Source organism: Natrix helvetica (assembly GCF_964273705.1).
Source record: "Natrix helvetica genome assembly, chromosome: 2".
Classification (NCBI taxonomy): domain Eukaryota; kingdom Metazoa; phylum Chordata; class Lepidosauria; order Squamata; family Natricidae; genus Natrix; species Natrix helvetica.
Window position 1 is genome coordinate 253,638,790 of NC_138552.1, and position 23,476 is coordinate 253,662,265.

General features: G+C 38.6%; 1 long non-coding RNA gene across 1 annotated transcript in view; it reads left to right on the forward strand.

The window, feature by feature from the left end:
- LOC309385673 overlaps positions 1–23,476 on the forward strand; it is a 213,540-nt gene that overhangs the window by 13,391 nt on the left and 176,673 nt on the right. The window contains exon 2 of the long non-coding RNA XR_014174272.1: positions 2,447–2,490. This is a non-coding gene — a long non-coding RNA (uncharacterized lncRNA). The remainder of the gene's footprint in view (positions 1–2,446; positions 2,491–23,476) is intronic.

Sequence of the window (23,476 nt, forward strand, 5' to 3'; positions counted from 1 at the left end):
CAAATCTTCAGGCTCTTGAAGAAATATGGTGGTGGTGGGGGCAGATCTTACCTTAGAAATAAGATTTCCAAAGGGTGGGAAGTGCAGCAGAAAAGACTCTTCTGGATTCTGATAGCCAGAGTTCTTTTAATGTAGGGAGGCAGAGAAATTGCTTTGGAGAAGGAATCCAGAAGCCATTAAGGAAACATCAGGTACAGAAGGAAAAGTCCAAAGAAGTAGGAGAATGTGGCAAAAGGCTCACATTAGACCCCCTCCCCCCACTAGACTTCCTGAGGTATAAGCGGGAAGAAAGGGAAGACATAGGCAGAAGACTTGCAAGATTCTGTTACTGTTTCTGGGGTTTTTTCCTTAAGAAAAAAAAGGAGGTATACATACATACATACATATATACATACCGTATTTTTTGGAGTGTAAGACTTACCAGAGTATAAGACACACCAAGGTTTTGAAGACACAAATAAAAAAAAGTAGGTAGGTAGATAGAGGGATAGAGAGAGAGAGAGCGAGAAAGAGAGAGAAATACAGTAGGTAGGGAGAGAGAGTAATTAGGTAGGTAGGTAGGTAAGTAGGTAGGTAGGTAGGTAGATAGATAGATAGATAGATAGATAGATAGATAGATAGATAGATAGATAGATAGATAGATAGATAGATAGATAGATAGATAGATGATAGATAGATGATAGATAGATAGATAGATAGATAGATAGATAGATAGATAGATAGATAATAGATAGATAAGGGAGGGAGGGAGGGAGGAAGAGAAATACAGTAGGTAGGTAGGGAGAGAGAGAGAGTAGGTTGGTAGGTAGATGTTTCCAGTTGTATTTATCCATGTGCTAGAAAAGGAAATCGCTGACAATCTGCAGCACCTAAGACTTTGTTTCTGCTGGCACAGCACTTGATCAATGTAATTCTCACCAATCACTCTAACTAAAGAGCTTTCTGAAAGGGAAAAAAATAGTTTTTGCACTCTGCAAACCCCCCCAAAACGGCCTGTTTTTCGTGAAAATGGGCCCCTTTTTTTCCAAAACAAGAGAGGCATGAATAGCCTTTGTGGGGCTTGCAGAATGCTCCTGGGGGGGGTGGGGGGGCAAAAACGAACAAAAAACTGCCTTTTTTTTGCTCATTTCTGCCCTCCCCAACCCCCAGGAGCTCTCTGACAGCCTCCTACAAACTATGCACAGCCATTTTGGTGAAGGGATGGGCTTCTGGAGGCAAAAAATGCTGTATTCGATGTATAAAACGCATCCAGATTTTCAGCCTCTTTTTTGAGGGAAAAAGGTGCGTCTTAAAGTCCGAAAAATACGGTACATACATACATACATACATACATACATACATACATCTAATTAAACAGAACCCATTCCAACATACTGTGCAAGCTGATTGTCAAGTAAATTCTGCACTTGCCCAGTCTGTTGTTGATAAATAACCTATCTCAATACGGTGGTTAGAATGCAGTATTGCAGGCTAACTCTACCCATAGCCAGGAGTTCGAGCCTGACCAGCTTAAGGTTGATTCAGCCTTCCATCCTTCCAAGGTGGGTAAAATGAGGATCCAGATGGTTGGGGACAATATGCTGACAATGTAAATCACCCTGCTATGAAGCACTGTTGGATGATATTTAAATCTAATTCTGATTTCTGATTTTTTACGCTTGACAGAAATTGAGCTATACACCCTTTCAAATAAAAGATACTACCACAAATGAAAACTTTTATTTAGTTCTTGGTTCTAATGATCATGTTTTCATTAGCTATTGCTGATATATTTTCAATAACCTTTTTGCAGTTAGGAAAAGTTATTTTTAAAAAAATATAGCTCACAGTATTAATTTAGATGTTTTTATCCAGTAAATGCCTTGCCTATATATTTCTTTGTTATTATGACATTACAATAATATGAATTTTCCCATTTAAGCTATCTTCTTTATATAAATCAAGAAAGCATAAACTATCTGCTGCATGTAAATATTTGAAGCACATTCACAAAATACTGAACGTTTCCTGCGGTACCTGTTCCCTGTGAACCAGAAAAAAATGGGAAGCAATCACTTCTTTCAGATGTAGGGTTTCAGTGAGAGAGAAGGAAGAGAGCAGGATGTCTTTATTTGAACAGTGATGGGAAATATTTCTCTCCCACAGTATGGATTAAAATGCCTCCTTCGTGGAAGAATTTGAGATCCAGAGATCCTGAGAAGTTGATTATTCAAACCCTAAAATATGAATAGAATGTAGGGAGAGGAAGTTGTGGTTGGTGAGTCAGCATGAGTAATTTATTTCAGTGAGCAGGAAGGCTGAGTTGTGTTTTTTTTCTCTCTCTCTTAATCATTTCAAGAATTATATTTTTTAAAAGAAGGGAAATAAATGATATTTTGCAGTAGTTTTAGTTGCAGTACTTTTAATAAAATGCTATCATTTCAGATCATAATTTCTATCTCTATAGATATATTTTTCAAGAACATGGAAAGAAGTGGATAGCTGTCACTGGTAAGCATGATTCTTTTCTTTTTTGCAAACTGTTAAGTATAGAGAATTCTTAGAATTTAGTCGCTCTGTCTAGTTAGCAGAAGTGTAGTTCAGTGTAATGTTTTTATATATACATGCAGTATGGTGTTCTATTGTATATCAGCAATTTGATAATCTAATTTATTATTGTTCCATTTTTAAGCTGATCTCTTTCGCCTTTAAGATCTTACTTAACTGTGAACAGGATTGCAAATAAGTTTGGTGAGCTGAACACAAAACAGATGGTGCAGAATTGCTTCTCTCCTGTTAGGAAAACCTGAATTCATAATCTAGTTTTTGTATATACATTTAGATATGAGTTGGGTTTTACTTGTAGATGTCTCTGATTTTACAAGAACATTTCTTTTAGTCATGTCCTATCAAAGATACAATACAACACAATCCCTTTCACTATATATAAGAGAATGATCTATATAGGTGCACCTGTGATCCTGACATCTTATTTATACAAAACTCAACACTATGCTTCATTAGTAATTTAATTCAATAGGAATGTTACATGTGTATGTTGCAGTGAATGTATTCAACTAAAGAAGTACTATACTGACTGAATCTAGTCTCATATCGGAGCTTTACAGAGCATCCAATCAGATCAAATAGATACTTCCTGGTTTGTGCAGAACAAATCTTGTATACAGTAGTTCACGTAGCTAATTTTATCTTTGTCTTGAAATTCCGAGAGGTGGTTGGTTAAATAAAAACCTTTACAGAACTGTATTTTTGGTTTGTATTTGACACCTTGACGTTGAGTAAGATGCTGAAACTGAAAATATTTTATGTAGTTTGGCCGGAGAACCAGGTGTAGCACCAAGATTTGTGATCATCTTCTCTACTGTAAAGTCTAAATCTTATCAAAAATATGATTAAGTGGACATATTTGTATATCCAGTTTTGCAATTAATTGTCTAAATGTGTGTTTCTGTGGAGATTCTCAGTCTTCCAGGTCATGGTTGTCAAAACATCACCTGGAAGGTGCTTGTTCAAAAGGCAACTGGACTTTGTTTTTCCTCGAAGATGTTTCACTTCTCATCCAAGAAGCCAAGAAGTGTCAGAAATGGAAAAGTTTCTTGAATGAGAAATAAAACACCTTTGAGGAAAAACAAAGTCCAGTTGCCTTTTGAAAAAGGACATTTGGGTCTAAATATTTGTGTTTCCCCTACTTACCTTCGTTCATCAAAGAAGTTTGGGATATAGGATGGAGACCGGCTTCCAGCATTTCATTCCTGTACATCATTTAGCAGATGCTTTAGCCTGAAGAGTTCTTAACTGGGTTCTCTCTTCACTAATGGATAGCATTATAATTTTCAGTTCATTAAACAAGGCTTGGTGTTATACTATCCCTTTTCAATATCTCCTGCAGTTAAGAACCTGTGGCTTCAAAAATGCAGCTGATTAATTCTATGGTTACAGAAGTACACATTTTGCTATTTTACATTCTTGTTCTGAGCAAGAATTTCTGGTATTCGTTATTGCAATATAATTTCCTCCATGAATATGACTTAAACAGAGGAAAACCTCCATGCATCCTGAAAAGTTTATCCGTATTGTTTTTATAAATGAAAGCTATCTTTCATGTATAAAATAACTCTGGAGGAAAAGTATTTTATATGAAGTGCTTTTCTGAGAAGTGATGGGCCTGAATTACAGAACTTGAATCTACATCCTTGTTGAGTCATTTTTATGAACAGTTAAGGGCTCAAGTGCCTTTGACTACAGAGTCACTTTAGGATTTATAATTGGTATTAGTTACAAATGGGCAAACACTTCCAAATAAAATCTGCTCCTAATTTTCTCCAAACTATTTTTTCTTGTTAGTCTGGTTTAGGAAGAGAAAAGTGTTTTTTTTTAAAACTGTTGTTCTTCAGTCAGAAACTCTTATTGATATTCTGCATATCACCCAGATAGAGATACCTAAGTAGCTTCTACCTTCAGAACAGAAAGAACAACAGAGTTGGAAGAGACTTTGGAGGTCTTCTAGTTCAAGCCCCTGCTCAGGCAGGAAACCCTATACAATTTCAGACAAATAGTTGTCCAATAACTTACAAATTTCCAGTATTGGAGCATTCACGACTTCTGGAGGCAAGTCGTTCCACTGATTAATTGTTTTAATTATCAAGGAAATTTCTCCTCTACTTCCCTGGGAGATAGGGCAGTGTGCTATGTAGGTATTTCCAACATGCTTCCTTTTAGTTTCTAAGTGGAATCAGCCTAAATCAGGGGTGTCCAAACTTGGCAACTTTAAGACTTGTGGACTTCAACTCCCAGAATTCCCCAGCCAGCTCTGCTGGCTGGGGAATTCTGGGAGTTGAAGTCCACAAGTCTTAAAGTTGCCAAGTTTGGACACCCCTGGCCTAAATGCTGATGGAAATACATTGACTATCTAGAATTGTTAGCTCACAAGGAAAAGTGTGTTCACATTTCCTCTCTCTTCTGTGGTGCCACTGCTTATAGCTAAATTCAGAGACTAAACCATTTCTATCTTGGCTCATAATAGCTGTGCAAAAAGTCAGTCTCAATTGCAGCACATGGTGTGCTTTGCAGGGGCTCAGTTGATAAGCAGAGGAGTAGCTGACTTGCAAACCAATAATCCAGAAGTGGTTGTAGGTTGACTGCAAAAATAGGAAGGGTGTAGAAGCTACGGTGGCAAAATAGATGAGATGAAAGTTGCCAGTTAGCAAATGATTACACATCATTTTGATTTTCTGAGTGTGCGGGGGTTAGTGGTATTTTTTTGTTGTTTTTGTATTCTTTTTTTAATACAGGTGTGCTTTTTAACTCATGTGGTCGTAGATTATAGTAAATGAAACTAGATTCGCAAGATTTTTGTATGTCAAGTGGGAGGGGGATGTCATGTGGCTATCTGTAAATTCCTGATGACTTAATAAAATGTATTGCTGTTGCCTACACATTCTCATTCCAGTATGTTGCCTTTCAGGCTAAAATGAGTAAGTAGAACATGTTCTTTAAAATCACCTTATTTATCAGCACCTTATTATTGCTGATAGAAATAAAAGATAATATTTCTTCCTACTCCTAAACCACCACCCCCTTTAGTTTGTTTTTTTAAAACAGTGCAATATTACAGTTCTGCATATAATATAAAAGTTATGTTGCAAAGAAAAGGCCACAAAACTTTAAAAATGGATTGATTCATATCAAAGAATTACACATCGGGTACTTTAAATTATATTTTGTATTTATAAGAAATAATCAGGGAGATTTAAATAAGCCATGTCAATTTGAATTTAAAAAATAATGACTTTATAATTAATTATATTGAATGTGTTTATGCTCCAAATACTATAGTCTGGGCTTATCTAAAAAGCCTCTTTTATTCGTGTTTGTTTTGGGAAATGCTTTTTAAAAAACCAATGTGACCAGAAAGACATTCAAATATTAGAATCTACAATACAGTCCTTCAGTTTTGGGGTTCTATAATCTCCCAGGATTGAAATGGACGTTTAGAGCCATCCATAAAAAGGCACAACAATGAATGTTTTTCCTGTGGCAGCTCAGAAAGTTGAGATTGGTCCAGGAACTGTTAATACAGTTTTACAGAGGAATTATTGAGTCTGTGATTTGTACTTCTATAGCTGTCTGGTTTGGTATAGCAATCAAACAGGACAAGTACAGATTCCAACAGACAGTTAAAACTGCAGAAAGAACAATTGCAATCAGCCTGCCTTCCCTATAAGATCTGTATATTGAATTGAATTGCGGGTCAAAGAAGGGCTGAGAAGATACCTACAATACAGATCTTCTCATTTCCTGAACATAAGCTGTTTTAATGTCTTCCCTTGGGACGACACTATATAGGGCATTATGTATTAACGCAACTAACCACAAGGACAGTTTTTCCCTCATGCCATCACTCTGTTGAACACCCAGTTCTCACAGTGGTCCCTAATATACATGTACTGTATACTTACTCATGTAGTGTGGCTGTAGTATTATTTATCTTTCTTATTAAATTCTTTACTTCCCCTTTTATTGGTATTATTATTAATATTGCTTTGCATGTACTGTCAGGTTTGGAAGCCATCCGGGGATAGGGCCTCAAGCCTGCCACATATTCAAACATAGTTTCTATGGGAAACTGGGAGGGAGGATGGTATGGAGCTTGGGAGATGTGTAGCCGTAACAACATTCCTTCTCAGAAAGTCAAGGTCACCTCATTCCTGCACATGGACGGATGTGGATGGGAGGAATCTTCATCCACAGCAGTGACTGACCATTTTATGCACTTGTGGGTGTTGGGGCAGGGTCTTGAACTTTCAAATGGGTGGGGAAAACCTGGAAGCTTTCTGATTTTGGTTTTCCCAGATGTGCCAACATGGCTCTTCTAATAAATTGGTGTTTTGAGGAACTTCTTGCCTTGAGCTATTATTTCATAGAGGATGCTATTTGGAACCCTGACATGTACACCGAGAGCTTCCATACCAGAGATAAATTCCTTATGTGTCTAATCACACTTGGCCAAATAAAGTATTCAAAAGAATTGAAAGTATTCAATTCAATTCCATCCCCCCCCCCCCCCAATTCCTTTTTCTGTTACAACCTGTGGTTTGGCTACATTTTTAAGTGAATCGTTTCTTTAAATCTTGCCAGATTTTCACAAATAGGTGAAGGAAAAATCCTTCATTAATTGGATTGGCAAATTTCTCCTGTTTGATCACATCCACATATAAAAACTTTAAGGATTTACTTTATCTGGACAATTGATTGAATAAAACACATACACCTAAGTATTTAAGAGAAGACTTATTTCTTCTCTCTGTCTTTTAATGTATCAGAGCCCAGTGCACTTTGAATAGTCATGTATATCTTAAGGAAGTTGTTTTACGTAACCCTCTAATTGGCTAATGTGTTAAGATTTTTTTAGCGGTAAAATACCGTCTACAGTTTTATCAATGACACTGACTATAGAACTTTATCTAGTTCACCAGACCTTGAAGTGCACATAATGGTTAGAGCTGAGTGAAATGGAAATATTTCAATGAGAATGGACTTTACACTTTGAAATTGAAAAATGAGCAGTCAGAAAAGCACTCTGGGCTGATGCCACAAGATTCAAATATGTGATATGACTAATATTTTCACAACCCACTGTCACAAGTTTTTCTTTTGCGGGCCTATCATCAAACATGGGTCCCAAAAAGATATAGTCTAAATGGATATCATTGTTTACCTCTGTAGCATTAAATACATCATTGCTATATTTTATTCTATCAAATAGAATTATATTCTACCCTCACAAAATTGCCCATCCAAGAAATCTCAATTTTGTTTTGCAATCTTTCCAGACCTATGAAGATCAAGCAGGGTTTTGTAATATAGTCTTGCTTTGAGTTGCCAGGGTCAGATGAGACTTAAGGGGGAGAAGCCAAATTATGAATCTATGCAGAGGTATGCTTTGTATATGTGCCAGGAATCAGTGACTTTGCTGTGATCTTTTTAAACAGGAATAAGGCTCTGGTTTATATTTTCCTTCCCAAAACTAAGATTTGTAGTAATGGGAGAGATGCTCTGCTGAATATTCATTAACCTCATCGACTGTTAAGATCCTTTGACAGTAAAGTAATGACACTGTACCATACAATAAATGATAGATCAAACCTCCTAGATATAAGCAATATTTTGGAGACCTACCCAGTGGCGGGTTTCTACTGGTTCGGACTGGTTCAGCTGAACTGGTAGTGGCTTGGTGGCCTTGTTCGCTGGAACCGGCAGTGACCCAGGCTGCCACGTCCCTGAACCGATTCCCCAGTTGGTCGCCCTGCCCACCCGCCCCACGCAGTCACTCCTCACCTCCCAGGCGGCTTGCCTGCCTAAGGTGTTATGTGGTGCCTGCCCAGCGCCCCAACTGAGCTGTCTCCTCCTGCCTACAGGTAAGTTTTGTTAGTCCCCCCCCTCCCTGGAACTTGCTGCACCCCCCACCATCCCTGCAACCTTCCCTTCCCCCTCCCCTTCCAGGAAGCCCAAAATAGGGTGTAGGGGGTGCCCAGCAAGCTTCCCTGCAGCTCCCTGGGAGAAAAAATAGGCTGCGGGGGGGGGGGACTTCAATGGAGAAAGAAAGAAAGAAATCCTCACCATTTGGGGATCTCCAAGTGCATGGAGCAAAACTTGGCAAGTTTAAGACTTGTGAACTTCAACTCCCAGAATTCTCCAGCCAGCAGAGTTGAATTCTGGGAGTTGAAGTCCACAAGTCTTAAAATTGCCAAGTTTGAAGATCTCTGGCATGGAGCTTGAATTGAGAGCTTATTGGAAGTGCTGCTAGCTATCCTTGCTGAGGCTAAGCTAATCAATAGTGGAGCTCTAAGAATGCCAGATGACCAATGGGCATGTTTTCAGTTTTAAAATGTCTGGCTTTTCTTCCGCCTACCAAAGACCTGGGGTTCTTTCACAGGAAGGGAGAAAGGAAGGAGGGAGGGAGGGAAGGGAGAAAGAAAGGGAGGGAAGGGAGAAAGAAAGAGAGAGGAAGGGAGGGAAGGAGAAAGAAAGAGGGAGGGGAGAAAGGGAGGGAGGGAGGGAGGGAGGGAAGGGAGAAAGAAAAAAGAGGGAGGGAAGGGAGAAAAGGGAGGGAAGGGAGAAAGAAAGAGGGAGGGAAGGGAGAAAGAAAGGGGGGAAGGGAGAAAGAAAGGGAGGGAAGGGAGGGAAGGGAGAAAGAAAGGGCGGGAAGGGAGAAAGAAAGAAAAAAGAGGGAGGGAAGGGAGAAAGAAAGAAAAGGAGGGAAGGGAGAAAGAAAGAAAAAAGAGGGAGGGAAGGGAGAAAGTTGGAAGGAAAGGGAAAGTGAATGATATATAGATGGATGGATGAATGGATGGATGGATACAGAGAAGGAGGGAGAGAAAAAGGATAGGAAGGGAGGACCACAAACCTGGCACTAGTCGCAGCTTCAGAGGATGCTTTGAAACAGCACAGCAATCCAGATTTGGAAGGGTCCTCAGAGGTCATTGAGTCCAACCCCTTGCTCTAGCAGGAGACCTTACATCATTTTGGTTATTTTGGTGGCTCGAACACAGAGGAGAAATCCCCAGAAATCCCCAAGCATTGCCAACCTCTCCCCCCTAGTAAAAAAAACCCTAGAACAAAAACTTCATGCAGTATTAAAAAGGATAGATAAGGGAGTTGCTGTGTATTGTTTAATGGAGTGTTAAATTGGCAAAATAGATGGCTAAATTGGCCAAATAGATGGCTAAATTGGCTACGCCCACCCAGTCGCATGATCACCAAGCCATGCCCACCTGGCCACATGATTGCCAAGCTACCAAGCCACTCCCACCCAGTCACATGACTGCCAAGCCACACCCAGAAAATAAGCCGCGCCCACAGAAATGTTAGTAAAAAAAATTGAAACCCACCACTGGACCTACCTATATATAAGCAGCAATATTTGGGTGACCCATGAACAGGAAGTTCTGATGTTTCCAACCTTCCTCAGCCTATATTTATTGGAATCCCAAACAATTTTTGGCATGATCTTCCCCCCAGACATACAGTTGTCCTCAATCCTACAGGTCCTTAGGTAAGCATTAGGCAGATGGATGACAAGTTGAACAGAGTCCCAGTGGATAAGTTAAGGAAGTTTTCAGTTCTGTTACTATTTTGAATGTGTTATGCTATATTGTGTTTGAACTGTGTTGATAAAAATTCCTACCTGGTCCATACAGCTGGAGTCTTTGACAACACTGTGCTTATTTTCTACCAATACAACTCAGGATGTACAAATGGGAAAAATTAAAATGATAGCAGGGTCATATTTCTTTTTATGGAGCTAATGTGCCAATCATTGATGCATCTGACTCATTAGAAGATTTTTCCAGTTGCCAGGTACCCGAAGAGGCAGTGTTAGGAAATCCTCAGCCGGGCAAAGAGGAGGGATCAAATGGGGAGTTAGCCTTGTATCATTGCACAGTGGCAAGAGACCTAAAACTGACACCGTCCCCTTCCATGGCACCTTATCTGTTGGTAAGGTAAGGTGAACAGTCTGGGGAAATTCTTGTACTATGGGTAAAACACAGTAGTCAACTTGAATCTTTCACATGCGGATCTGGTTGCTTGAGCCTGTCAGGCAGTCTGGTAAAAACAAAGGCAACAGAAGCTTCTAGCACAGGGGTGTCCAAACTTGGGAACTTTAAGACTTGTGGACTTCAACTCCCAGAATTCCCCAGCCAGCATAGCTGGCTGGGGCATTCTGGGAGTTGAAGTCCACAAGTCTTAAAGTTCCCAAGTTTGGACACCCCTGTTCTAGCATGTTGCTGGCTCTGTGCAGCTGGGATTATTTCTGCTGTCATGGAGTTTTTCTGCTGTGCAGTCTCATACATACATATGAATACCATACCTGAATTAAATTAGCATTACATGGAATTGTGCAATGTCCTTTTGTTAATGTTAGGTTGATTAAAAAAAATAAGGAGACACCTGTAGCAATGAATCATGCTGTGGGTTGACGCCAAGCTTGGCAGGTGGTCATCCTCAACTTTTGTGACTAGATATGTGAAGTCCTCATTACTTAACAGACACGAGTGAATCCTCATTTTAATACTGCCAAGAAGTGTGAAAACAAAACACATGCCACTTGCGGTTCTGTTGTGAAATGTAAATGAAAAGGGCTTATGTCCCCTGCTATATAAAAAACAAATTCTAGAATCAAAACTTGGCATGAAGTGAAACTTGAGCTTGAATTGAAATTTATTGCTGTTTTTCACCAGATACTTTTGTGGGGGTGGGGGTGGGGGTGGAAGCAGATTTCAGGCCTTTTTAAATTTCTCAGCTTATATGATTGTTTTACTGACAGCTTCTGCGGGTATATGTCTATTTTGTTCCCGTTCACAAGCTCTAAAAAATATATATACTATTTAGGATTCCATGGGGAGGATGTTCTTAGATTTCACAATCCCTGATATTTATGCTGAGATCATGCAACACTGACTGTTTCGAGAGGGAGTTTTTTCTACTGCTGTCAGATTGCCCAGGAGATAGGAAAGCTGGACGAGGTGCAACTGTTAATAACGAAAAAGACTTAACAAAAACAATAAGAAGTTTTGGTTTATTTATGACATTGTGCTTAATGTTTTCACCTGAACATAAATACGTTCTGGTTGTCAAATGATAATTCTCATTGAAATTGTACAGAAGAAAAAAAACTGGTACATATTTTGGCACCTCAATTTTGTTCCTGGCACTCAAACTTGCACAGTGGCAGAACAATAGTGTAAACATTTTGCTTGACACAAAGGAATATGATTAGATATAAAACATTAACATTGCCATGTATATTTATTATTATTTGTTCCATCTGACCTGGCGATATGGCTTCCTGGAGGGAGACATCAGGTTACCTACATTTAAAATACACGGTATTGTGCTATCTATGTGCTATGTATCCATGAAGGAGAATGTGGTTTTAATATTAACGCTCTAGAATCAATCTGTAACATGTTTGTAGTAGAAATTGATCTATATGAGATGGTTATCTTATTATATGTTTGTGAATTTAAAGGAAGAACATGATAAAGTGAATAGGTTTGAATTGTAGAATGTTCTTTGTTGCTTTGGAATTGATGTTGGGTTGTTGAATGCAGGAAGAGTATTATACAATGGAAGTAAATCATAAATTCACTACAAATGGAATGTTTAGCAAATGGTTCAATACCAAGTAAAATTTAAGCAATTTTGCTTACATTTTAGCTTAAGTAGAAACCATGTTGTTGACTGAAAACCTAAATGATTTGTAGCAAATGTTAAACTTTGTTTTATAAAAACAATTTATATGGTCACCCGTCTTGCAAACAGTGATTGTAGATGGCTAACAGATTTAAAAGCACAGTTAAAAACAACCAATCATAATTTACAGGTAGTCTTTCCCTAATGACTACAACTGGGACCAGCAGTTCTGTTACTAAGTGATGTGGTTGTTAGGTGAGTCATCACATGACCACAACTTAAGGATTTTACTGATGGTGTCTCCATTGACTCTGCCTGTCAGAAGCTGTGTGCAAATTGCAATCACATGAATATGGGACCCTGGAAGGATCAAAACTGAAAGGACTGGATGTCAAGTTATTTTTTTCAGCATCAGCACTATTGTAACTTTACACAGTTGCTAAATAATGCGGTTGTTAAACAGTGACCCTCTGTATATATAATTGAATTGAGCAAACAATTGTCACATCTGTAATAACTACCTCGTGGATTTGGTTAAACTCTTCACCCTCACACTTGGTGAAATAATCAGTTTTTTAAGGTTTTGTTTGTTTGTTTCAATGCTAGTACCGGTAGAGTTGGGGGCAAGTCAGATCTTCAAATAGAGTCGTAGGGTATTTCAGAGGGTAAGCACCACAGCTTTCCCTCTACACTACAGATGGGTGAATAAAGACATTTAAAGATGTGTAAATACAGATAGAAAAATAGTGAGCAATGTGTGATTTAAAAGAGGATAATAGGGCTGTGTAGAATGTGCATCTTTGCTAAATAGATGTAAGAAATAAAAGATTAGATGCAGTGGGAATGAGTTATATAAGTGTATAAATAGAAATAAGGTAACAAATGAATGGATGGCGAATGAATGTGGACAGAATACAACAGTGAGGGACCATACGAAAGAGGTATGTTGGAATGGGGTTTTTTTTTCCAGTAGAGAGAATGTATGAGGCTTGAATTGCAAAACCAATAAATTTAAAAAGGTGAATGGGTCCAAAGAAGGGGAAAACCAAGAAAGTTGTGGTTAGGTTGAATATATTGAGATTCTCAGAAAGGGAGTTTTGTTTAAAGAATAAAAGATAGCACACCAAGCAAGGAATGCATATGGTAGAAGAAAGGGTTGCTTGCAAGAATAAAATATGTAGAACATAGAATAATGAAGTTAGTAAATACATAAATTTACATACAAAAATATGAAAAGATGTAGCAAACAGTATTTGTGTAAATTAGAATATTTTTTTCTTATCTTATGCACATAATTTCTTTGACCTGTTATGCCTTCCATGCATAATGTTTTTTAGTCTAAAAGGAAATGCATGATTGGTATTTCTGCCCCCTCTGCTATTTTGTTAGTGTCTGCATTTTGCTGCCAATATCTGGTAGCACTACCAAAAGGAGAATGAATCATTGGTTAAACTTTATCCCAGTATACATTGGTTGAACATGCTCAGTGTAATTTGCTCCTATTACCACAATGTGTGTTACGGTCTGGGTTCAGAGATAGACTGAAAGTGATAATCAGGAAACCTTTTATTTATTATTTTTTCCATTCATATAGCCACTCATCTCACTTATGTGACATTATAGATTATTCTGACAGGGGTGTCAAACTGGCGGCTATTTGCATCACATGCACTATTTGATTTGATTTTTTGACAGTCACTATGTGATTTGCGTCACATAGGCTATTTGCGTCACATACAGGCCACGCCTACCCCAGCTCCGCAAAGGGGGAAAACATTGCGAAACATCACGTGACAGCAACATGACACCGCAAGTTTGACACCCATGTTCTAACACAATGAGACGTGAGAGGACTTTAAGAAGAAGTAGGATTATAATTAGGGTTCTCTACTGTGTGCCAAGTTAAACTATTGTTCTGCTGATCTCAACTTTGCCTACGGTGATTCAGAATAATTTCTGGATTTCATATGGGAGTTTCTGAGCCCTACTTCAATATGTCGAGATTAAAGCTTGAACTTTACCTTTATTCTGATAATGTGCTTTAGTTTTGAGCTACAAATCATGCATGTATTTTGAAGGTAAGCAAAATAAAGTTTGTACAGATAAAGATTTTATTTATTCAATTCATTTATTAAATTTCTATACTGCCCATTTCACCAAGGTGACTCTAGCCAGTTTACACTCATTCAATAAAATACCATATAAAACCCATACATTTAAAATTCAGTTAAAATTAAATTAACCAAGATGGAGAGGAAAGGAATGAAGTGCCTATAGGGAGAAGGTGGGATTCGGTCTAATCCATTAACCATTTTCAAGATGTCACTCCCCACCCACCCCCCAAAAAATTAGGGCCCCAGGCCAGCTGATAGAACCAAATTGCAAGAAATTCAATAAAACTTTGCTTTTACAGTGGAAGACAATTTTTGCTGCAGTAGGTTTTAAAAATATGTTTGCTTCCTGGTTAAGTTACTTCTTTTGGCAAGAAAAATTACTAGCTCTTACAGGTAACAATTTAGTAATAAGTTAATAATCTGCCTGCTCTGAGTCAGCTAGAAAAATCTGCTTCCGACATTGTATTTAGTACCACAATAGATATTTTTTTTGTATCAGATATAGTGCAATCAAATATCCTGTATTTTTTATGCAATGTATTTCGTTTCTGCAGTAAATAAAGGCATGGGGTGAGTTGTCAACTTGTAGGAAAAAAGAGAAAAATGGTTTGTGGCACACATTTTGAACAGAAACTTGATCTGCTTAGTTTAGAAACTAGAACCTTAAATATATGGCTTTACACACATTTAGCCAGCTGTCGCTACATCAGCCTATTCCTATAGGTAGAAATACAGAATCCAGTAAAAAACTAGCTACGTCATTTGAAGGGAAGCAAAACCACAATGTTTTTAATGAATTTCTAATTTAGAAAAAGGTTAAAGATATAGGAAAAAAACCTCTTTGAATAAACACTAAGCAGACAAAAAGCCCTAAATATAAGTAAGTAAATTGCTTAGAAAAGAAAACATGAACTGATAATCACTGTACAGTACAATAACCAATTAAAAAACACCTCAAAAGTCTTACTGTGCTATCTCATCATGGAGGGACATGGAGTTCCTGGGAGGAATGAGTAAAAAAACCATGGGAAATGTATGTCAAAAGTAGATGTTCCCAGCAGGATCATTGACTATGTAATGTAAATCCCAGTTGTCCAGCAGCAGCAGCAATATAGGAAGATGCTGAAGGAATCATAGCCAAGGGACTGATGATTTTGTTGAGATTGATGAGCAGGAATTTAAGCCCCTAGAATCTAAGAATAAAGGGCATTTACTAAATTCAGTAGTGCTTTTTTTACTATTTAAGTCAGGACGATAGGAATTAAATATATAGAGCTATAGATTAAGAGAGAATATTTCATTGTATCAGTAAATGCTTCTATATATCCATAGCAAAATAAGTAGATTGTGGCCTCCAGATATAGCCCCCCCAAGGAGATGGCTCTCCAAGGAAGGGAGAGAGAGCAAAACCAGCAACAGCGCAGTGCTGAAAAACTGTTGCTTACTTAGAGGTTTTTAGAATATAGAATAACAGAGTTGGAAGGGACCTTGGAGGTCTTCTAGTCCAGCCACTGCTTAGGCAGGAAACCCTACACCACTTCAGACAAATGGTTATCCAACATCTTCTTAAAAACTTCCAGTGTGGGAGCATTCACAACTTCTGTTCCACTGATTAATTGTTCTAACTGTCAGGAAATTTCTCCTTAGTTCTAAGTTGCTTCTCTCCTTGATTAGTTTCCACCCATTGCTTCTTGTCCTACCCTCAGGTGCTTTGGAGAATAGCTTGACTCCCTCTTCTTTGTGGCACCCCCTGAAATATTGAAACACTGCTATCACGTCTCCCCTAGTCCTTCTTTTCACTAAACTAGATATATCCAGTTCCTTCAACCGTTCTTCATATGTTTTAGTCTCCAGTCCCCTAATCATCTTTGTTGCTCTTCTCTGCACTCTTTTTAGAGACTCCACATCTTTTCTACGTCGTAGTGACCAAAACTGGATGCAGTATTCCAAGTGTGGCCTTATCAAGGCATTGTAAAGTGGTATTAACACTTCACGTGATCATTTTTTCATTGTGGCGACCAAAATTGAATGCATTATTCCAAGTGTGGCCTTACCAAGGCATTGTAAAATGGTTTTCTCTTACTCCTCTGGTACAATTTTTGTAGTCTATCATATTGCCTTGGCTAGTGCAACCATACTTGTAAATAGAGCTTGATCCAATTTTGAAGAGACTGGTGCCACATTTTAGGCTCTTTTCTTTAGGATTCAAGAACATGAAGCAGAAATACTATTGTTTTCAGATTATCTAATTCTTAAGTTTTAATGACACAAAATTGCAAACACTAAGTACTTTTATATACTATTCCTGAAACTAAGAATGCATAACACTTTTCTCTCCTTGTCTGAGTAACCTTACTCTGTGAGTATATAAACTTTAAAGTTAATCAGCAGCTAAATTTGGCATTCCCCAAGCAATTAGTCCATCTGTAGTTTCCAGATAAAATAAAATAAGGCCTACCCTTACAGTACAAATCAATTGACTGTTGCATCCATCTGTGGAAACCTTCAAAGCTTTTGGCAGTTTAAAATTATCGAAATTCACCTAGAAAAAAAATGATAATCAGATAAAAGATTAGTTTTGGCTGCCACTAGAATTGCTACAACTTTAAAACAACTAAAAATAGGCCCTGAGTAATCGGGCATGGCTAGCCCTGAGCTAAGCAGTTTTATAGAACAGAGTCATGGCTACTCATCTCAGCAAGTAACTCTGGGTGACACACAATCTTAAAACCATTGATGATCCATCCTTGCTATATGCAATTTATCTCAGATTCAGAATCCAAGAAATGGAATGTCTTGTGAAGTATTTTAATCTAGTTTTAACCCTCTTTTATTGTGTCTTAATTTTATGCATTTATAATAGTTGTAGCATGCTTTGGAAAGCTTAAAATAAGAAGTAATAATAAATATAGCTCCCAGTTTGACCTATCAGATATAGCTAAAGAAAGTGGTACTTAAAGTAAATGTGCTGATCCCATGGTTTATATTCCGTAGCAGTTAATGACATTCTTGCCTCAGTCCTTAGCTACTGGTAATTACCAGTAACATACATTTAGAAAATGTAAGAAAAATCTATCTCAGCCTTTCATCTGTTTGTTTTTTTTAAATCGATTTGATGCTTTCATTTTCTCAGGTTTTCTTTTGGGCTTCATAAAAACAGTTCCTGTCCAAAGTCTGTAGGGGGTGTTATTAATAAAGGAATTACGTTAGACAAACATACTGTAGCCTGACTCATATCTGAATCTAAAGTGTTTTATATTTTTGTGTAGCATATGCGTTCTTGCACTGCATGTCTAAGAACAGTTTATATTTAGATTATTAATTTTAAATGTTAAAAAGGCTTGTTCGTGTTTTCTGTTTTAAAGAATCAAGGTAATATGCTTGCATTAATAGCAAGCAAAATGGGAAATTTGGACCATTAAGAATACACAAAATTATAAGTATATGGCAGGGGTGTCCAAACTTGGCAACTTTAAGACTTGTGGACTTCAACTCCCAGAATTGAAGTCCACAAGTCTTAAAGTTGCCAAGTTTGGACACCCCTGGTATATGGCATAAAATTTGGTCTTGAAAGATGTCAGTATGCTGATCACCTACCAAAGCTGTGCAATCACTGGACATTATTTACCAAAGAGAAGAGTTTCAGTGTTATTAGTTCCACTGATTCTCCCATTGGGCAAACAGTTGAATCTTCACCAAGTTGAGATTTTTTTTCCTGGGGAAGAGGCTAATTTATATTGGGAATTTCAAAATATTCATTAGCAGCATGTTTTAATTTATTTATTGACTGGTTTGTCCTCCTACCTTACTTTGTTTGCAGTTTTGGTTGTGGCTGATCTTTATTAGCCTTTTCTTCTTTTTAGTATTACCATTATGACAAGGGAAGGCATAAAGTAATTCTGGGTGCATTGGTGGGTCTCAGGATGATTTTGAAGTATGCTAGGACTTTATGCTCTGCTTGGCAACCCTCAGCCAACAGATCCAGGTTGCCTGGATTGTTACCAGGGCAGTGGGGAAGTGCAGACTACAGGCAAGACTGGAAAGCTGGAAAAAAAAACATCCTGGAAGGAGGCAGTATCCAACCACTTCCATATCATGCCAAAACATTGCTTGAGCTTGACTCAAAGGAGTTCTTTTTACTTTTTAAAAGTGAAAGCAGCTGTGTTGACCCTGAGTAATGAAATCTAAAATCCATATGAAGGCAGCACTTTTATGACACTAACTGAAGGTCTGGAGAACAGCATTGTATGCAGTATTTTGAGTTTTCAAGAATCTTTCTTTAGGAAAAAAAAAACCCACCTCCTCGAAGAATGAGAGGTGGAATTATAAAAATTTTAATAAGCAAACTAGAGTAGAGAAAGTGTGACCACTACTTAAAGTTGTTCCTGCCTTAGATTACCATTTTAGAGCTCAGCTGCATGTTCTGTTTGCCTGGCACAAAGATGCCCCAGAAACCATTTCTTGGGGACATAAACTCATGACCATTGTCCTCAACTTACTTCCAAGATGCCACCATGAAGACATCCTCCACTTGTCTTTTATTACAATGCTTCAGAAGTACTGCTTTTCAATTTTGTTGACAACAGTCAGATCAGTCAGTCAAATTGTTCCAATTTCTGTCCAATTTCTACTGCGGCTACTGATGATGTATCCCTTGCTGGGCAGCCAAGAACTCTCCTGGTGTGCCAAAAGATTTCTGTCTCCTCCTCTTACCATGGGTGGCTGGAAAAGGGGAAGAGGAGAGGAAGGAGGCCTGGTTGCCCATTCTCACTGCACTAGAAAAACCCACTTCTTCCCTGCTTCCATTTCCACAGAAGGAGAGAAATGGGGTGTAAGACACTCTTCAGCTCTGGGACTTCAGCACTGTCACACAAGGTAGTACACATATTGTAGAGAAACATCTCTCTAGCTTTGGCACAGCAATGGCCAGGGCATGGGGTGTTTTACTCCTGTCCTTTAATTGCCTAGAAGGCTCCTCGGCAAGGTGATGAAACGACTTCATAATCCCAATGCAGGCTAAGCCTTATAGACCTAAACCACAGGAGAATGGGGAATGAGTAAGAGCAAATAACCTCACCATGAATTCCCAGCATAAACTGTAGTCAGCAGCCCCAGGGTGCTGGCATAAGCAATAGATTCCATTGCATTTCTCTCCCACCACCCACCACCCCTGCCCAAGAGTAATGGGGAGACGTTGATCGAAGTTGATCTACTTCATGCTGGGAGAAGCAGAGTTAAAAACTCTGCTCCTCTCTCTTCTCCCTTTCTATAGGTTCAGAGAATTGATAGTAGGAGGAGGAGTCTCTTCTCTTCCCCAATCTGTCTTGCTATAAAATGGAGAGAAAGACATTAGAGAAGGGCCCCATGGAGGGATTACAAAAGGAGGACTTCCCCACCCTCCCTCTCTCTTCCCCTCATTAGTTTTGCTGAGTCAGTGTAAGGATTGCTCAGTCTTAAATCAGCAGTTTTTTGTTGGCTCCCACGCCAACAAAGTCTGACACCAGACTTTAAGTCTACTGTGTGGAAGAGCCCTTAGCCCAGGGCTTCCCAAACCTGGGTAAATACCAAGAAAATTGGGTAAGTGGGGGAAGTTGGTCTAACCCATTGCTTAGTCATAGCAAGGACATTTAAATAAATACTTTCTGATAAGTGGTTTTGAGTAATGAAAAAAAAGGTTTGGGAAGCACTGCCTTAGATAGATCTGAATATTAAATATATGCCAATTAGGTCTTTTCTGTTACAAAAACTACAAGAGAAAATAGCAAGAAAATATTTTTTTGTGAAGAATTTCCTGCAAAAAAAATCCAGTTAAAAAAATGAAACCCATTCATATTTTTAAGGAAATACATAGAACCTGTAAAAACAGAAGAAATGTTAAGTAGGAACTTTTTAAGTTCTTAAACAAGGTGAAAAGTTTCAGTGGAAAAGAAATTAGGTAAGATTTAGAAGGACATGTTGTAAATGTATTTTCTTAAGGATAAGTCCATATAACTCTGTGTTTCTCAACCTCAACAAATTTAAGGTGTGTGGACTTCAACTCCCAGAATTCCCCAGCCAGCAAACTACGTCCCAAATTCTGCTTCATCAGATTGTGGGGTTTCCAGAAAGAATGGAGGCATTTTTACATCCTAGAGAGGGGATGTCTGAGTTCATTTATTGCATTAAGTCATAGCTTGTTTAAGCATCGTTTATTAAATGTAATAGTATGAGGTCACATATCACTAAAAGTCAAGCATTACAGTTTACAGATTATAATGGCTTATCCCATACAACATTTACCCTTTTTGTGATATATGTCAAAGTCCTTGTGCACTCTGATTTCCAAAGATGTCTTAATTTAAAATTTCATTTATGTTTATCTTCCTACATATCTTATAGTCAAATGTATTGTGTATGTGAGAATTTGTCTATGAAATAAGAGTTCTGAAAACATGCATCCAAACAATAAAAGCATTAAGTAGCCAGCCACTGAGAAACCCATTTATTTTCTCTATTATGTTTTCTCTTCTAGGCTAAGTGTTGTGGAAACCGATTTAATCTCTGCTTAGGAGGCTGATGGTGTACAGTGTTCTGCTTAGCTAAAGTGTATAGCCCAGGGGTGTCAAACTCAATTTCATTGAGGGCCGCATCAAGGTTGTGTTTGACCTCGGGGGGCCAGGGTGGGTGTGTCCAGCTCTATGTCACTCCTGCTGGGGGCGCCGATGGTGGCCCGAGCACTCTGCCACTCTCCCTCCAGAGCTCCATTTTCACTGGCAGAGGGTTGCAGGAGGCCATGGCAGCCAAAAATGAAACCAGGGAGGCCATTTTTGCTAGCAGAGGCACAGCGGGCTGGTCCTTCACTATTTCCAGAGTGGCCCCACGGGCTAGATCTACCGTATTATAAGATGCACTGGAGTATAAGACGCAGCAAGGTTTTGAAGAGGAATCTTTTTTACAAAAAGGTTTTGCACTCTGCAAACCTCCAAAAACTGCTGGTTTTTCACGACAACAGGCTCGGTTTTTTTTTCAAAAAAAGGGCATGAATAGCCCTTAGGAGGCTTGTAGAGTGCTCCATGGGGGGGGGAACGGGCTGTTTTTTACTCATTTCTGCCCTCCTCAGCCCCCAGGAGCTCTGAAAGCCTTCTAAAAGCTATGCACGGCCATTTTGATTAAGGGGACGGAGTTTCGGGAGGCCAAAAAGGCTGTATTCAGTGTATAAGACGCACCCAGATTTTCAGCCTCTTTTTTGAGGGAAAAAGGTGAGGGAAAATACTCCGAAAAATACTAAGTACTCTGCAGGCTGGATCCGGCCCCTGCGCCTTGGGTTTGACACCCCTGGTATAGTCTTTGTCATGCATTTCCTCTCACATAATTCAGTTCAGATAGGTTGGCAGTCCAACTTCCCAAATTCTAAACCAGCGTAGCCAGAGACAGTTGTACTTCTGGAGGACACCAGCTTGAGAATGGCTCTTCTAGTTGCATAAACGAGGAACACACAGTGTGCCTGTTGACCTTTCTCTGCTACCTTTAGACATCCTATTTTTGCTAGTCTCTTATGGGGTGGAGCCCAAAGTTCTTGCATAAGCCTCTGACATGGAGTGTCACTGACATGTGAAAGATTGTAGGATAAATCAGTGAGGAACGTGATATAAAAGGCAGCCCAGTCATTATGCTCCCCGCACTGCCCAGAAGTGCATTTAGAAACATCTGAAGGAAAATTACATATTAGGGACCATGCTTCCATGAAATTTCTGACTTCTAATTCTGGATTCATTTTTTTAAATCAAGGGGGTGGGGATTGAATGTAGAGGATCAATCTGCATTTTAAAATAATTGTGTTTAAAAAATAAAGGAGAGGCAGTTATTTGGAAGAATTAGAGAAACAAGATGGTCAAAATAGTGTTGTTGTTATTATTACAGAGGCAGAAAGATACTGGATCTACCCCACACAAAGAGAGGAGAAGGAAAGATGCATTGAAAATTTGTCTTTATCTTGCCTTTACTGATTTTATAAATAAGGCAAGTGGTGAACATACCTAATATTCCTTCCTCTTTCTGTTCTCCCCACAACAACCTTGTGAGGGGGGTTGGGATGAGAGAGAGTGACTAGTCCAAAACCACCCAATCAGCTTTCCTGCCTAAAATGGATCTAGAACTCAGTCTCCTGGTTTCTAGCCTAATGCTTAACTATTAGATCAAGTTCTATTTTTTATGTATACAACTTGGCTTCGCCCATGGATTTGGTGTTCTGATTGTGTTCCCCTCAATAAGTAAAAGAAAAATGAGTTGCTTTATTGTAGACAAATGTTTTGAAAGGTGTGAACTCTTAGCAGAGTGCGGTAAAACATCAGCTTTAACCTGAGATTCCGACCTTGCAATTATTTGGGCCTCCTAAGCTGTATAAATAGAACATTAGTCCTGGGCGGTGCCCACAATGTCTAGTACTACGTGCGTCTCAGGGATAGAACTGTAAGATCTGTAGGTAGCCTAAAGTCCTTCTAAGGACAAAGTTGAGGCAAAGGTTTTTGAAAACCCGCAGGGTCCAGATTACGTAGGAGCAAAGCTTGATCTCATATGTACTTGCAACATACATATAAACACATAACACAAATGGAAGTTAGATGAGGCTTATTAAGCAGGACAAAAATAAGTCAGATGGCAACAGTTTTATTTACGTTATAGCGCAGTAGGGAAATTGCAGAGAATAAACTTTGATCCAGGAAATCACCCAGTTCCATAGCTCAAAGTTAACCCAAGCAAGCCATTGTCCTCAGCTTCTGTCCCATGTCTTCAATCGGCCATTAATAAAAGTGCTTTGCCTGGTTATTCAGACTATAGGAATTCAGTGATAGTGTATAGGAAATATTTTGAGTCAAGCAAGTATTATTTAAATGCAAAGTACTAACTTTGAATCAAATCATGAAAGAATGACATGAAAGAAGTACATGAACTCATAGGAAAGAGAATAAGTGGCCAAAACCACAAGAAACTGGTTGAGATGTAATGTTAAAACTGTGGTTTAGCTTCTTAACCATACATTCTGTGCTGATTTTTTTCCCCGTTTTGTTTCTTTGGCTTTGAATATTATAGTATATGCAGGAAAACAAGTGCATGTAGATATTTGTGCTCTTGCATTTTCAGTGGAGCGTTCTAAATATGACGGAAGTGTAAACTTGCATATTTACATT